The following is a 13,966-nucleotide window of genomic DNA, read 5'->3' as shown; positions in this document are numbered from 1 at the left end:
CTCACTCTGCTAATCAGACACTTCACTAATCAGACTCAATGCCTTGTTTTGGATCAACATGGCCTGTTGGTTTTTCGATTCAAAAGGGATTTGCACAGCTGCTTTTTCACAACTGTGAGCTGTAAAGAAACAACACAGTGAGTGAAAACACACTTCCCTCAGGTCCCCAAGAACATATGTGCTACACGTGTGTGTGCGTTTTGGCGAGTTTATAATTCCAGAGGTCCGCTTGTGAAAAGAGCGCAGATACCCCATAGGAAGTGGAGCTTGTGAGTGGCGTGGCCCCTCTCTGCACTCTATCAACCCCCCAAAGCCCCCAACAAAATGGCCCCGGGGCCCCCCCAGGCCCTAAGGACTCACCCCTTAATTAACCCAGTCACCCCAGTTAAAGAACCAGCCTTGCGCTACCCTCTTTCAGCCACCTGCTATTCCATCCATACCCCTCCACGGCCCTGAAGCCCTGGGCATGTGTTCCTAACCCTGCCCCTTGCCTGCAGATGGTGAGAAGGATGTGAGGTGCTTAACACCATTGCAGGCACCTGTAGATGGGGTATGCACACAGTCGCTTACACCCATGCACGCTAGTATACACACAGAGCTCTGTGGGATTGTTTTCTTGTTGAACCCCTGTGGCAGAGGTTAATTATCATGGGTCGGGCTGACAGTGGGTGCCCAGTCTACAGAAGAAAGTGATCCCATCGTGCTAGACGTGTTGCAGCTGACTCTCTCAACATCAGTGTGTATTTGTGTTCACACAAGTCGAGGAGGAGGCAAGGGCCTGGAGGCACTCTCAACACTTATTTAAGCTTTGCAAGAATGCAGCCGCTAAGGCTGTTGTGAATTAACCTGTAGTATGACATAATTTGGAGGCTATTGTTTGTGTTTACGGGATTCATCTCAAACAATAATGTTTTTGCCTCCATTTATCTTTATCCAATTGGGCTTAAAAGTAGAGTTCTGAAAAAAAAAAAAAATCTTCAGAGGTAATATATAAACCTTTCAAGTAGAGCTGTCAGAATTAATGCGTTAAATTATGTGATTAATTGAAAAAGTTTATCACGTTAATTATTCTTAATCGCGATGAACACATTTACCGTTAAAACAGCATAAACACTGGTTGGAAGGGCGGAACCTTTGTGATGTGTCTATCCAGAGTCATTACACTGATGCACACTTCACAGCACACAAAATAGCGCTTCCATGACAGTAATTAAATGATAGGGAAAGGACCTCTTAACGGAATTTGATGTAAAAAAACAAGCCCAGATGGGATTTGTAATAGAAATCAAGTATTTTTCAGCCTATGTAAGGCACATTTTAATTACCATAGAAGAATGTCAAGTCTTTATTATAAACAAAATGCAGAATGAGACGTTTATGTCTGCAAGTGCTTTTCATGTGGAGTTCAAAGCGGCGCTTGATGCTGGCGCTCTGATGCGAATCTGAATACGGCTTCACGATTACTGTAACAAAGTGATAGCCACAGTCAACCAGATGATTAATATTGTGGAGGATGAGAGTTTAAGAGATTTAATGCCCATTGCAATGAAAATGCAACTAATGGGGGGACTAGTTATTTCAATTAGTCAAACTCCCAGTTAGACTTTGGGAAACGTTTAATGTTACTTGAATTGGTGCTATTTTAGTGCATTTCTATCTTTATACTTTGGAAGTCTTTGTTTGTAAAATGTTAATAAAGTATTATATTGTTTTATGTTGTTTTGTTTTCTTTCTTAAGATGGAAATAAATGCATTTTGACAAGAAAAGAAGTATATATTGTGTCAAATTTCAGCACTTTCAAAATCTGTGATTAATCGTGATTAACTACAAAAAATAATGCGATTAATCGTGATTAAAAAAATGTATTGACTAACAGCACTAGTTTCAAGACAAACCTACAATAAGCTCCAAGGCTGTTAAACAAAGTTTGTAAGAAGATTGATTTTAACTTGGTGACATACTACACTATCCCCAATCTTAAAAACAAGATCCATCAATCAGAGAAGTCGCAGAGACCCTAACAAATATGAATCATGGCAATCTCCACAGCGGTGAGTTTTTGATGGCCAGTGGAGTCTAGCTCGGTAAAATTAGCCCACTATCTATCTAATATTAGTAATGAAATATTGTTTCATTACAGCATAAAAAATAGTAATGGTCTTAAAATGACAACAACAACAACAACAACAACAACAAAAAAACAGACTGACTGCATCACTTTGTCAGAGTAGACTGTGTACTGTATTTAATTTGACACAAATGAAAATGAGGCAATTTCATATAAAAGTACAGTCTAATGGGTTGTACAGTTGTTTACATTGGTATTGACCGTTCAGCCAGCGAAACACTGAAAATATGTCTTTCCAAAAAAATCCAGTGAACAAACAAATACCAGAAAACATCAGTTGTAAAAATTGGATGTTTCCAATGATCTTAAAACAGTACAACCCATCGAACAGACTTTACTTCTATAATTCAATGCCTTGTTTTCATTTGAGTAATATAAATATGCCTAAATATGTTTGCCCTGTCTAAGGTCCATGTGGTTAATTTGTTCCCTATTAAAAGACGTAGTATAAAATAAATAAGATAAAATGGGAAAGATACTTTTATAACCAAGGCTAATGTAAAGTGGGCAGTCACTGCTAAGCTCTACATATTGAGTTAAAAATGGTTGTACTCCGTATAATGTACTGTACCGAAATTTTGTACTTTGAAATCATAATAATAGAATGCACTGAAGGTGTTACAGCAAACCTGTATAATAAACATTCCCTTTGTGTTATTATGTATAAACTGTGATTTAAAGGCATGACATCTTAGTAGCAGCATTGAGACAATTGATTCCCCAGAGGCTGAATGTCGATCACTGATGTGTGCCAGGTCTGGACCAGAGCAAATGCGGTTTAGCTGCTGAGAATGACTGAGCTTTTGAGCCAGAGACCAGCTGGAAAGAGAGGAGTCCTTAGACCCAGACAGACAGCCAGCCAGCCCAGGGCGATCAATCCACCATAGACTACTCTGTCCCTCACTCTCTACCATCTGTTTTTGCCCTGTTCTCCACTGAGCTGAAGGAAAAAAAAGAACCCTGCCATTCTTTAATACTCTAACTCTTTTGCCTTTTGATGAGTTGTCTTAAATAATGTACTATACACTGTGCACTTACATGATACACTATGTACTCGGTGTATGACGTTTCGAAGGGTAGCATTGTGTCAAATGAAACACTGTTTTTGTTCGTTTTTTTTTACTACATGGAAGCTTTTTAAAGTTGAGGGAAATTGCAATTCAAATACATGTCCTCTTCTTTGGTGTTGTAGCTAGCTTTAGCACGTTAGCTAACCTGAGTTCAAGTTCGAGTGCGCAAAAATGGCTTTTTATATATTTCAAGGACTCACACAATGTATGTAAGGTGCTGTCTTCTTACTGAAGTTTCTTTATTTTCATCCACAAACTTGACTATTTTTTGTCAGGCTAGCATTATACCCTAAACCCTCCCCTTCCAGAAAATAGGACAGGCAGAGAAAAGGATGCCTCTAGCATACCAGGAGACCCACATGCTAGACAGACTATGTCAGAAGGTTTTGGTTGGGATGTGCAAGTCTGGGGTCTGCGCCAAAGCAGGATGTGACCTGATATGACCAGGTCTAGAGGAAAGTCATCTGTTCCAGACGGAACAAGGAAAAGTTGAGAGATTTCACCAAATAAAGTGGCCAGCAGATTTGTTGACCACACAGTCGGGGACAAAGCAACAACACCCCTCATTCATGGTTGTTGTCGAGAGACCATAGGTTCGTAAACAACACCCAAGAGGTTTGCAATATATATATATACAGATCCCTGTGGCTTTCTTCCCAAAGCTTCAGCCTCAGCATGCCTTTGTGACACCCCATATCGCTCTGCAAAACATCAACACTGTGGGCCAAAACCAAGTGAGGGAAAATCTTCAGCCAATTTTTAAATTACATTTTCTTTCAAATCCATTTTTAATGGATCTGACCTTCTCATTTACCTTAAAATATTTATTTGCGCTTACCATGAGGTGATATATATATATATATATATATATATATATATAGTGGTGGCCAAAAATATTGGCACCCTTGGTAAGTCTGTGAAAAAAAAAAAAAAAACTGCATTGTTTATCCTTTTGATCTTTAATAAAAATAAAAAAAAAATAAAAAAAAATAAAAAATCTAACCTTTAATTGAAGTAAAACAATTGAAACAGGGGAAATATTTAATTATTAAATAAAAAAATTTCTCCAAAATGCATTGGCCATAATTATTGGCATCCTTTTATTCAATACTTTTTGCAACCTCCCTTTGCCAAGATAACAGTTCTGAGTCTTCTCTTATAACGCTTAATGAGGTTAGAGAACACATGGCAAGGGAACTGAGACCATTCCTCCATACATAATCTCTACAGATCCTTTAAATTCAGAGGTCCATGTTGGTGGACTCTCCTCTTCAGTTCACCCCCCCCAAATTTTCTATGGGGTTCAGGTCAGGGGACTGGGATGGCCATAGCAGAACCTTGATTTTGTGGTCAGTGAACTATTTTTGTGTTGATTTTGATGTTTGTTTTGAATCATTAAGCTTTCTGGCAGAGGCAATCAGGTTTAGATTTTTTATCTGTTGGTATTTGATAGAGTCCATGATGCCATGTATCCGAACAAGATGTCCAGGACCTCTAGCAGAAAAACAGCCCCACAACATTTAAGATCCAGCACCACATTTAACCGTGCACACTGGGTACGGGTACATCTTCATCTCTGTGTGCGCTAAACCAATCTCTGATGGTTGCTGCAAAAAAGCTATTTTTTTGCTTCTTCTGACCATAGAATCCAGTCGCAGTTGAAGTTCCAGTAGTGTCTGGCAAACTGAAGATGCTTGAGTTTGTTGTTGGATGAGACCAGAGGCTTTTTTTCTTGAAACCCTCCCAAACAACTTGTAGTGATGTAGGTGATTTCTGATATTTTTTTTTAGACTTTCTGACCCCAAGACCCAACTAATTTCTGCAGTTCTCCAGCTGTGATCCTTGGAGATTCTTTGGTCACTTGAACTATCCTCCTCACTGTGCATGAAGACAATATAGACACATGTCCTTTTCCAGGCCGATTCTTAAGATCTCCAGTTGATTGGAACTTGTTAATTGTTGCCCTGATGGTGGAAATGGGCATTTTCAATGCTTCACTTCACTTCCCATTTTGTGAAGCTCAACAACTTTTTGCCACACATCAGAACTATATACTTTAGTCTAACCCACTGTGACTGATGATTAAGGGAATTTGGCCTTTTGCCGAGCTAGCACCATCTTTTGCCCCAGATCCTCAGCCTGCTCCATGCCATGTCACAGCAACGCCTCAGCCTGCTCCATGCCACGTCACAGCCACGCCTCAGCCTGCTCCATGCCACGTCACAGCCACTCCTGAGCCTGCTCCATGCCACGTCACAGCCACGCCTGAGCCTGCTCCATGCCACGTCACAGCCACGCCTGAGCCTGCTCCATGCCACGTCACAGCCACGCCTGAGCCTGCTCCATGCCACGTCACAGCCACGCCTGAGCCTGCTCCATGTCACGTTACAGCCACGCCTGAGCCTGCTCCATTCCACGACACAGCCACACCTGAGCCTGCTCCATGCCATGACACAGCCACGCCTGAGCCTGCTCCATGCCACATCACAGCCACGCCTGAGCCTGCTCCATGCCACGTCACAGCCACGCCAGAGCCTGTTCCATGCCACGTCACAGCCACGCCTGAGCCTGCTCCACGCCATGTCATGGCCACATCTGAGCAGTTGGACCTGGAGATGGTTCCCACCCTTGTAACCATCTTTAGTTTTCCTGAGCAGGCAAGGGGAACTTTCAAACCTCTGACCCCGCCTGGACACTCCGAGCCCTGGACTCCGCCTTGGCCTGTCGATCCCTCGACATCGCCTCGGCTCTGAATTCCCTCGGCTCCACTGCGGTCCTTCAGCCTGTCGGCTTTGCCGGGGTTCCTTGTCCCTCCGGCACCTCCTTGGTCTGTCGGTCACCTGGCTCTGCCTTGGCTCTCCGATCCTCTGGCTGCACCTCGTCCCTCCGATCCACTGGGGACCTCCTTCCCTACGGCTCCACCTTGGTCCTCAGCCCCACCGGCTCTGCCTCAGTCTTCCGATCCCCCAGCTCTGCCTTGCTCCTCCGAGCCTCCAGCGCCGCCTTGGTCCTCCCTGCCTCCGGCTCCACCCTGGCCCTTCAAGTCTTCGGCTACTCTCCGGGTATCCAGTTCTCCATGGCTCCGCCCCTCGAGCCTCTCATGGCTCTGCCTTCCATGGCTCCACCCCAAGCCTCACATGGCTCCACCCCCCATGGTGTCCACCCTGATCCCATGCTCCATGCCCTGTCAAACTATACCTCAAGACCCCCCCCCCCCAGCTCCCCATTGAACTTTGGAAATTATGCCATGTTTTGTGTTTTGTTCATGTGTTGGGGCGTCGAGAGCCGCCCTTTAGTGGGGGGGATATGTCATGTGTATTTTGTTGATTCATGTTTTTCATGTCTTTTATTTTGAAAGTTATTTCCTGTTTCATGTCGTGTCCCTAGTCATGTGATGTCCTGTTTTCCCTCCATGTTCATGTGTCTTGTTTTCATTGGTTTATTGTTTGATTATCTTGTTTAGAGTTCTGTTTGTTCATTGGTTTTTTCTCCCATGTCCAAGTATTTAAGCCCTCATGTTTTCCATTGTTGTTTGTGAGGTATTGTATGTTTGGTAATGTTGTCATGTCTGTTTATGCCAAGTCAAGCTTATGTTAATCAAGTTTATAGTTAAGTTTATTTTTCAAGTTTACAGTTAGGGTTTTGGATTTCACTTTTGTCAAATGAATTGCACTTGGGTTCTTCATTCATCATCATTGTCATTGTCATTGCCAGCAGCATCGTTACTATATATATATATATATATATATTCAATGTAATAAATTATTTATTATTATAGAATTTATTATTATAGAATTTATCATATTTTAAATAAATAAAATGTTTAAACTATTCTCAAAATTATTAAAAAAAATGAAACTTATTAAAAATAACCTATAAAAAAGATCATAGAAATCTACCATGCCCCCATCTGCATCTCTCACAACCCCATATGGGTTGAGAACCATAGAGAGTTTTTGACCTAGAAACAAACGCTACTTTTGTGCCATAAGGGATAGAAATCTTAGAGATGAAGAAGGGAAGAAAAAATGAGACAGCTTTAACAAACTCTTCCCTTTAAGAACCTAGAGCCAATTTCATCCCAGTCACGAGATGCCTTCCTCGCCTGTTGCTTAATACTGGTTCACTCTGTGGGAAAGAACATTAAGAACCATCTACCCTGCTCACAAGGTTGATGAAATTGTGGACCTTCCCTGCAAGGTAATGACATCTCCCCATCTTACCTGCCTTCAATTTCCTCTCAGTTTTCTCAAGCAGCTCCGAGCAATTCAGAACCGCCGCTTGTCAGGCTGCTAGCTGAAATGGCCACCACAGCAGCAGCGCTCAATCAAAACAAGACTTTCATCCTTAAACCACAAGCTTATCTCTCAGTGTAGGCCTCAGATTTAAAGTAAGACACCAGAATTAACTGCTTAATCATGCAACGGAAATCATTATTATTGCAACGGTTGAATGCAGCAAATGTCAAAGATTGGTTATCATATATTAGCGCAGCAGTGGAAACATAAATGGTTCGATTTATTAGAGAGGGTGAGAGAATGAATCCTAAATGTGGTATGTAGAATCTTAGCTCTTCCCGCTCCGAAGACACTGCATGCACTGTACCATATACAAATGGTTAACAGATGGAAGCAGTCATGGAAATATCAGTGTTGAAAGAGAGTTACACTTGTCAGACTCATACTTCAATCCCGTTTTCTGGCAATACTATTAAAGAATATTTAACTGGTCAACATGAGATTAAAATGGACCCTTTTTACTTTCTTAAAGGAATAGTTCACTGTCATTGTTTATTCACCCTTGTGTTGTTCCAAAATAATATGACTTTCCATCTTCTGTGGAACACATAAGTAAATGTTGACAGTATGTTAATTTTTTGGGTGAACAATTCCTTTCATGCACATTCCTGGTCTTTTTATGCACGATTCATTGGCTAATTTGATTCCAAATAATATTCATAATTTTTTATGTAATTGAAATTTTGATTAAAATAAATACATTCTGATAAAATTGTAAACCAATGGAAAAAATAGAAAATGCTGTATATCATCGTAGCATGCAATTTTTTTATTAGCAAAAATTCAGTCAGACCTTTTTCTAAAGAGGTTGTATTTGTTAGATAAAATAAAAATTAACTTGCTCCGCCTCTGAAACAACTTTATTCTTCATCAGACATCACAGGTCCCTCTTACTTTTCAACCTCTCCCCTCCAATCACAGACTGATTATGATTCGACTCGATTCTGTTATGGAATGCACACTTTTAATGATCCAATCAGTTCCTGATGGATAAATTCAAGTCCCATCCTACTTTTTTTTTATTTATTTTTTTTTATTTTTATATACACTCTGAAATATTTTAGATTATGGAAGATCCTCCAGATGCCATCACCAATGTAAGAGTAAGAATAACAGAATTAGTTCTATACAGAAGGTCAATCTATTTGAGTAAGAGGGCATCCAGGTCATGTCAACATCAGTCCTCTCACAAAGAGATGAATGTTGACATTGAGCACCTCAACAAAATGCAAATTATACAGTATAAAGAAGCATTTTTAAAAACAAACAGTGCCCAAAAGCAGGATAAGATGCCATCGATTAAACGGAAGGAGGATGCAACTCTTTCATCCAGCGTTTTATTGGAGAAAGCTGCACTGCTCCAGGCCTCGGAATTGGGATATGGAGCTGATTAGACAATAAAAAAATCCCCTCATCTGACAAGTGGGGATTTTTTTCTATCTGCAAGGAGGTGGAGGGTGTTTGTTTTCCTCAGGGCCTCTGTAACACAGAGAGAAACTGAACTGAAAGACTGAGGGTATTTCCATATGGGGGCATGAGACACAACAGGGAGGACACCCCAATGCTCCACCATATGAGCATAAAACACTGTCGTGAATTATCCTGTAATATTACATATTCTGTGCTTTTTTTATGGCTTACTCTTAAACAAAAAAAAAAAATTTCCATTTAAATTGATCCAACAGTTTGCAACAGTAGGGTTCCAGAAGTAAAAACACTGTTCAAAATCTCCTTAGTGAAACTTTAAGCAATAACATTTAAACCTTTAAAGACAGATCAACAAGCTTCAAGCTTAAAACAAATGTAATTGCTGAATTTACAGTGAAGTACTACACTATTTAAATTTTTTAATCGAGATTCACAAATTACATGAGCATGAATGCAAGTTTATCAAAACATACAGTCTGGCATACATACACACGTGCTGTGTCTACTTCTTTTAATACGCAGCATACACAGACATACCCAAATGAGTCTTTAGAAGTTGGGTGTCGAGCATTCTGCAGACCACAACAGAGGCAGAGCACTGAGGAGGCGGCAACAGCAACATGAAAGACATCTGTAATATGGAACTGGCACGGCACTCGGGGCATGAGACAAACACTATCTGTCTATTACACCCCTACATTGCAAACCATTCACAAAGCAACATTCTTACTAATCCACGCCTTCTTATATGATTGTACCTGGGCAATATAGAACACCTTTAAATATATTCATTGTAAACATTTTTTAGTGGGAACTCAAAATGCAGAAATTGCTTGTAAATTTAACAAACCATATTTTCAGGTAAATGTTACACACAGTTCTTGGTGGCTTTAATTAGAATTTTTTTTTTTATTAGAAAATAAAAAACGTTAAGTTTTCTTCTAATATTCTGTTTCAAGTAAATTTTACTCACTCATTTTTTGTACATTTTACTTAAGCAATGTAGCACTGAATTAAGCCACGCTTTTAAAAATGCACTAACATTTCAATGCTTTTTTAACGTACTTAGTCATGTACCACATGACACATGGAAACCTTCCACAGAGAAGCTTAATGCATGCTATGTAGTCTATTAGACAACATTACCTTGCTTTAACGGTGACAAAAACAAGATCCAGAGCTGCGCATGCAGACCTCAACACTTGGTGCACAAAACACGTTGACGGTAACAATCAAGAGATCATTTTTTGATCACGAAAGGGTAATTGTAAGTAGAAAATTAACTTCAGACTTCACATAACAAGAAGTTCCTAAATGTAACAACAAAATCAACAATAAAAACGGTGTAAATAAACTTGCAAACAGTGAAACAATGCAAGCTCATTAATTATTCAAGCCTGGTCAACAGTAGGAACATAAGCTTCGAAAAGTTAAGTAAAATTTACTAATTTCATTTACCTGTGAAATTTAATCAAATTAGCAAATAAATATGACAAGGTTTCCTACTTTAGGATTGGTCCATGATTACGCATTGTAAAGATAACAAACAATCTGAAATAATATTTGTAAGCTAGAGCATACATTTTTACATGTTTTAATTGAGTACAAATGTAGAATTTACTTAATATTTTGAAGTTCACGCTTTAACTTATTCAATGTAGAAAGTACTATATTTTTTCTATTTACTTCACCATAAAAAAATAAAATAAAAAAATAATTAAAAAAAAAAATGTCAGTGTTTATGAGCCCAGCTGATGGAGAAAAAAAAAAAATCTTAAATTGGTTAAAGGTGGTTTGCTGGTTTAAGCTGGTCTAGCTGGTCTCTTAGCCTGGCCAAGCAGGTGTTTAGCTGGTTAAGCTGCCATGGCTCAACATGTCAGAGCCCATGCATTAAACACTTTCTCCTGAATGCTTTTATCAATATAATATGCTATAGGCAACTTTTATGTTTTGCATATAAAATTTGCACATTTATTTTGAGAAGGCTCAAACATGAAGATCTACCAGACAAGGTGATGAGTTTGTATATAGTATGAAATCATTCATACACAATTTGGACAGAGCCATGATGATAAATTCTGCACACGCTGCAGTCTGCAAACTGTGACCCATGCAGACAACAAAAGCCCTTCTCTTTCCTTTTCCTATCTTTCTCTCTCTCTCTCTCTCACTCAGACACCAGAAGAGTGTCAGGCTGTCTCCTGAAAAAAACAAAAGCTGTGGAGAGAGTACTTGTATTTCTGGCTACTTGCTCAACAAAAACCGAGAGCAGCACAGGCCAGAGTGGAGTCAGGCCCTTGAGCCGACACTCTTCACTGACTCCTGCAGCTGTGTGAAAGCCCACGGCTCTGGATATACTGTTTGAATTTCATAATTACAAACCACACGGACGGGCAACACACCAGTCATGCCATTATCACCCCTGCTGCTATTATTCAGACCAGTGTTTCCCAAACTTTTTTGTCTTATGTACTCCAACAGAAGACCATCAGTAAGGTTACAAGTACACCTTAATCAACATCAAACCAGAAATGTGTTTCTTTTAACTCAAATAAACAAGCATAAAACTAGTGATACCCGTCATGTTTACAAACATTAATGAGAGGACTTCTGCGGCAGGCCAGCGACAAAGCATCTCACTGTAAAAACAGGTAATGTGCTATTGTTACCTTAAGGAGCTATTTCTACTTGATCTAACCCTTAAAATTAGTTGGGGTACCTTAATGTAATCAGGTTAAATAATACTTTTGACTTGAATCAAACCAATACATTTAGATGAAGCACATTTTTTTAGGTTCATGGTTTTTTCAGTGCTTTTACATACATGTTAGATTAAGTCTGTAAAGTGTGGGGAACATTATTTAATTATAGCAGATTTGCATTCTGTATTTCAACAGTTGCAGTATTGTGAAGAAGAGAGAAGTGAGTGAGATGATTAAAGAGAACTGTTGCACATCTGTCTATGCACATACAGGGTGGCCCCCCCAAAAAAACAGGGCCACTATGTTTGATTGCTCATAACTTACAAATGCATAAAGGCGTTTGCACGATTTTTGGCGTATTTATACAACTGTTTTTAAACAACAAAATTATGTCACTGTGATGTCATTGTGAGCAACAACTTACATATAAATAAATAAAACTTAAAAAAGCAAATAACTAAATAAGCAAACCTTTTGGCCCCCAAAAATGGGGCCACATGGCGAAAGAGAAGCAAAGTTTGCTGCCATTGAAAACTTAGCTAAACTATATACTTGTTTATTTATTTGTAACAAGTTGTTACTCACGATGGCATCACAGTGACGTCATTTTGTTGTTTACAAAAAATTCGTAGAAGTACGACAAAAATCGTGCAAATGCCTTTATGCATTTTTTAAATATGAGCAATCAAACATAGTGGCCACCCTGTATATTCTGCTACAAGTGACATTCAAACACATTTACAAATCTTCCATCACACCAGTTATTCAGTTTTGTGTGTGTGTGTGTGTGTGTGTGTGTGTGTGTGTGTGTTTTCTTAAACGTTATTCATGTTTGGTTATTTCTAATCTCTTGATAGCCCATATACTTTTATATCATAATTTCTATTTAAAAGATTTAACAATGAATCAAAGGAAAAAATCGAAATCTTTCCAAGTACCTTCTAAAATCTGATGAAGAACCCCCTGTGGTACACTGCGGTATTTATAAAGAGTCCAAATCAAAGTGCAAAAGTAAACTTATGCCATGATTATTAATTGTGGTAATGGACGTATACATAAGCCTTATATACTGCAATGATCTCATTGCAAACCATAATAATGACTCAAACTGCAGAGAGAGAGAGATGAATGAATCAATAGCAGCATGACAAATGCTAGAGAAAACTCTGAAACAGTGAATGCAGCTCATCAAACCATACACATAAATCATAGCACATCTTATCTTTCTTCTGCTCTTCTGAAGCCCATTCTGAGGTTCTTCAAAAGTTTGCTGTTTGAACTCTTTACTGGAAAAGCGACTTCAGACTTGGGCGCAGCCTTTTCTTGGCCTCTCATCATTCTCATTTGTCATCATTATGACATCATTATAACAAACGGCTTAGATCGATCACAAAGTTCCTTTAGAGCGCCGCTATCTTTGTGACCAAGGCCACGCAGCACAGACCTGCTTACCCCTCAGAGAGTGAGACAGCACTCTGAGGTCTGGAAATGTTCAGTCTGAGAGATAAAGAACGTGAACACTTTGAACTGATATCTTTTCAGAAGCACTGCTAGCACACACAGGAAATGTTTTAGATTTGAGATTTTAAAGTCTTGTCAGATTGAACTGAATATTTGAAATAATGTGTCAGTGTGTGGGGTTACCACATTTCGCCAGAGATTACAGTATCTGAGATTATATTTTGTTATATATGTATAGTGAAATATATGTATATATGTATAATTAAATGTCCTTCATTATAATAACTAATATTAACTACTAAGTATAATATTTCATATGAATGAGAAATAAATGCATCAAAATAACTTTCATTTAAATCTTGTGATGTGCAAACATTTCTACAATTAATTGGACAAAAATATTTCAAGATAAAACATAATATTTCTATATAAACTTTTGTACTTTAGACACCATACTTGCAATGCTTTGATAGTGTTACACAATATTGAAATACATACTTTTATCAAGCACATTTATCAAAGTGCTTTCTCAAACAACATGAAAGAAAATGAGAAGTTGTAAATGGTTATTATCTAGTTTTATTTCACACTATAATTCTTAATCCAAACAGAACGTGATACTTCATTGTTAAATACCATTGTAATCCACTAATTCAAACAATAAAAAAAAACTAGATACTATTTTAGACTGTTTTTATAAACAAAGACATGGTTCCATTCACCATCTGACCAACATTGACTGCTTGCTTGCGTCAGTATTTTTATTTCTTTTACTAAAACTTTGTTAAATTGATTCATGTCTTTAATTGATTTTATTGATTAAATGTAACCTTTATCAGTACTGAAATCATGTTGCAGAAAAATTAATTACATTACCT

General features: G+C 38.6%; 1 protein-coding gene across 5 annotated transcripts in view; it reads right to left on the bottom strand.

Annotated features, from left to right (window-relative positions):
* Positions 1–13,966, bottom strand: part of LOC127425279 (cytoplasmic dynein 1 intermediate chain 1-like) — a 95,649-nt gene that overhangs the window by 56,342 nt on the left and 25,341 nt on the right. The window lies entirely within an intron of this gene.

The sequence above is a fragment of the Myxocyprinus asiaticus genome, chromosome 34, assembly GCF_019703515.2.
Source record: "Myxocyprinus asiaticus isolate MX2 ecotype Aquarium Trade chromosome 34, UBuf_Myxa_2, whole genome shotgun sequence".
NCBI lineage: Eukaryota > Metazoa > Chordata > Actinopteri > Cypriniformes > Catostomidae > Myxocyprinus > Myxocyprinus asiaticus.
The sequence above is the reverse complement of the archived record's forward strand: the minus strand, read 5'-3'. Positions and strand labels throughout refer to the sequence as shown.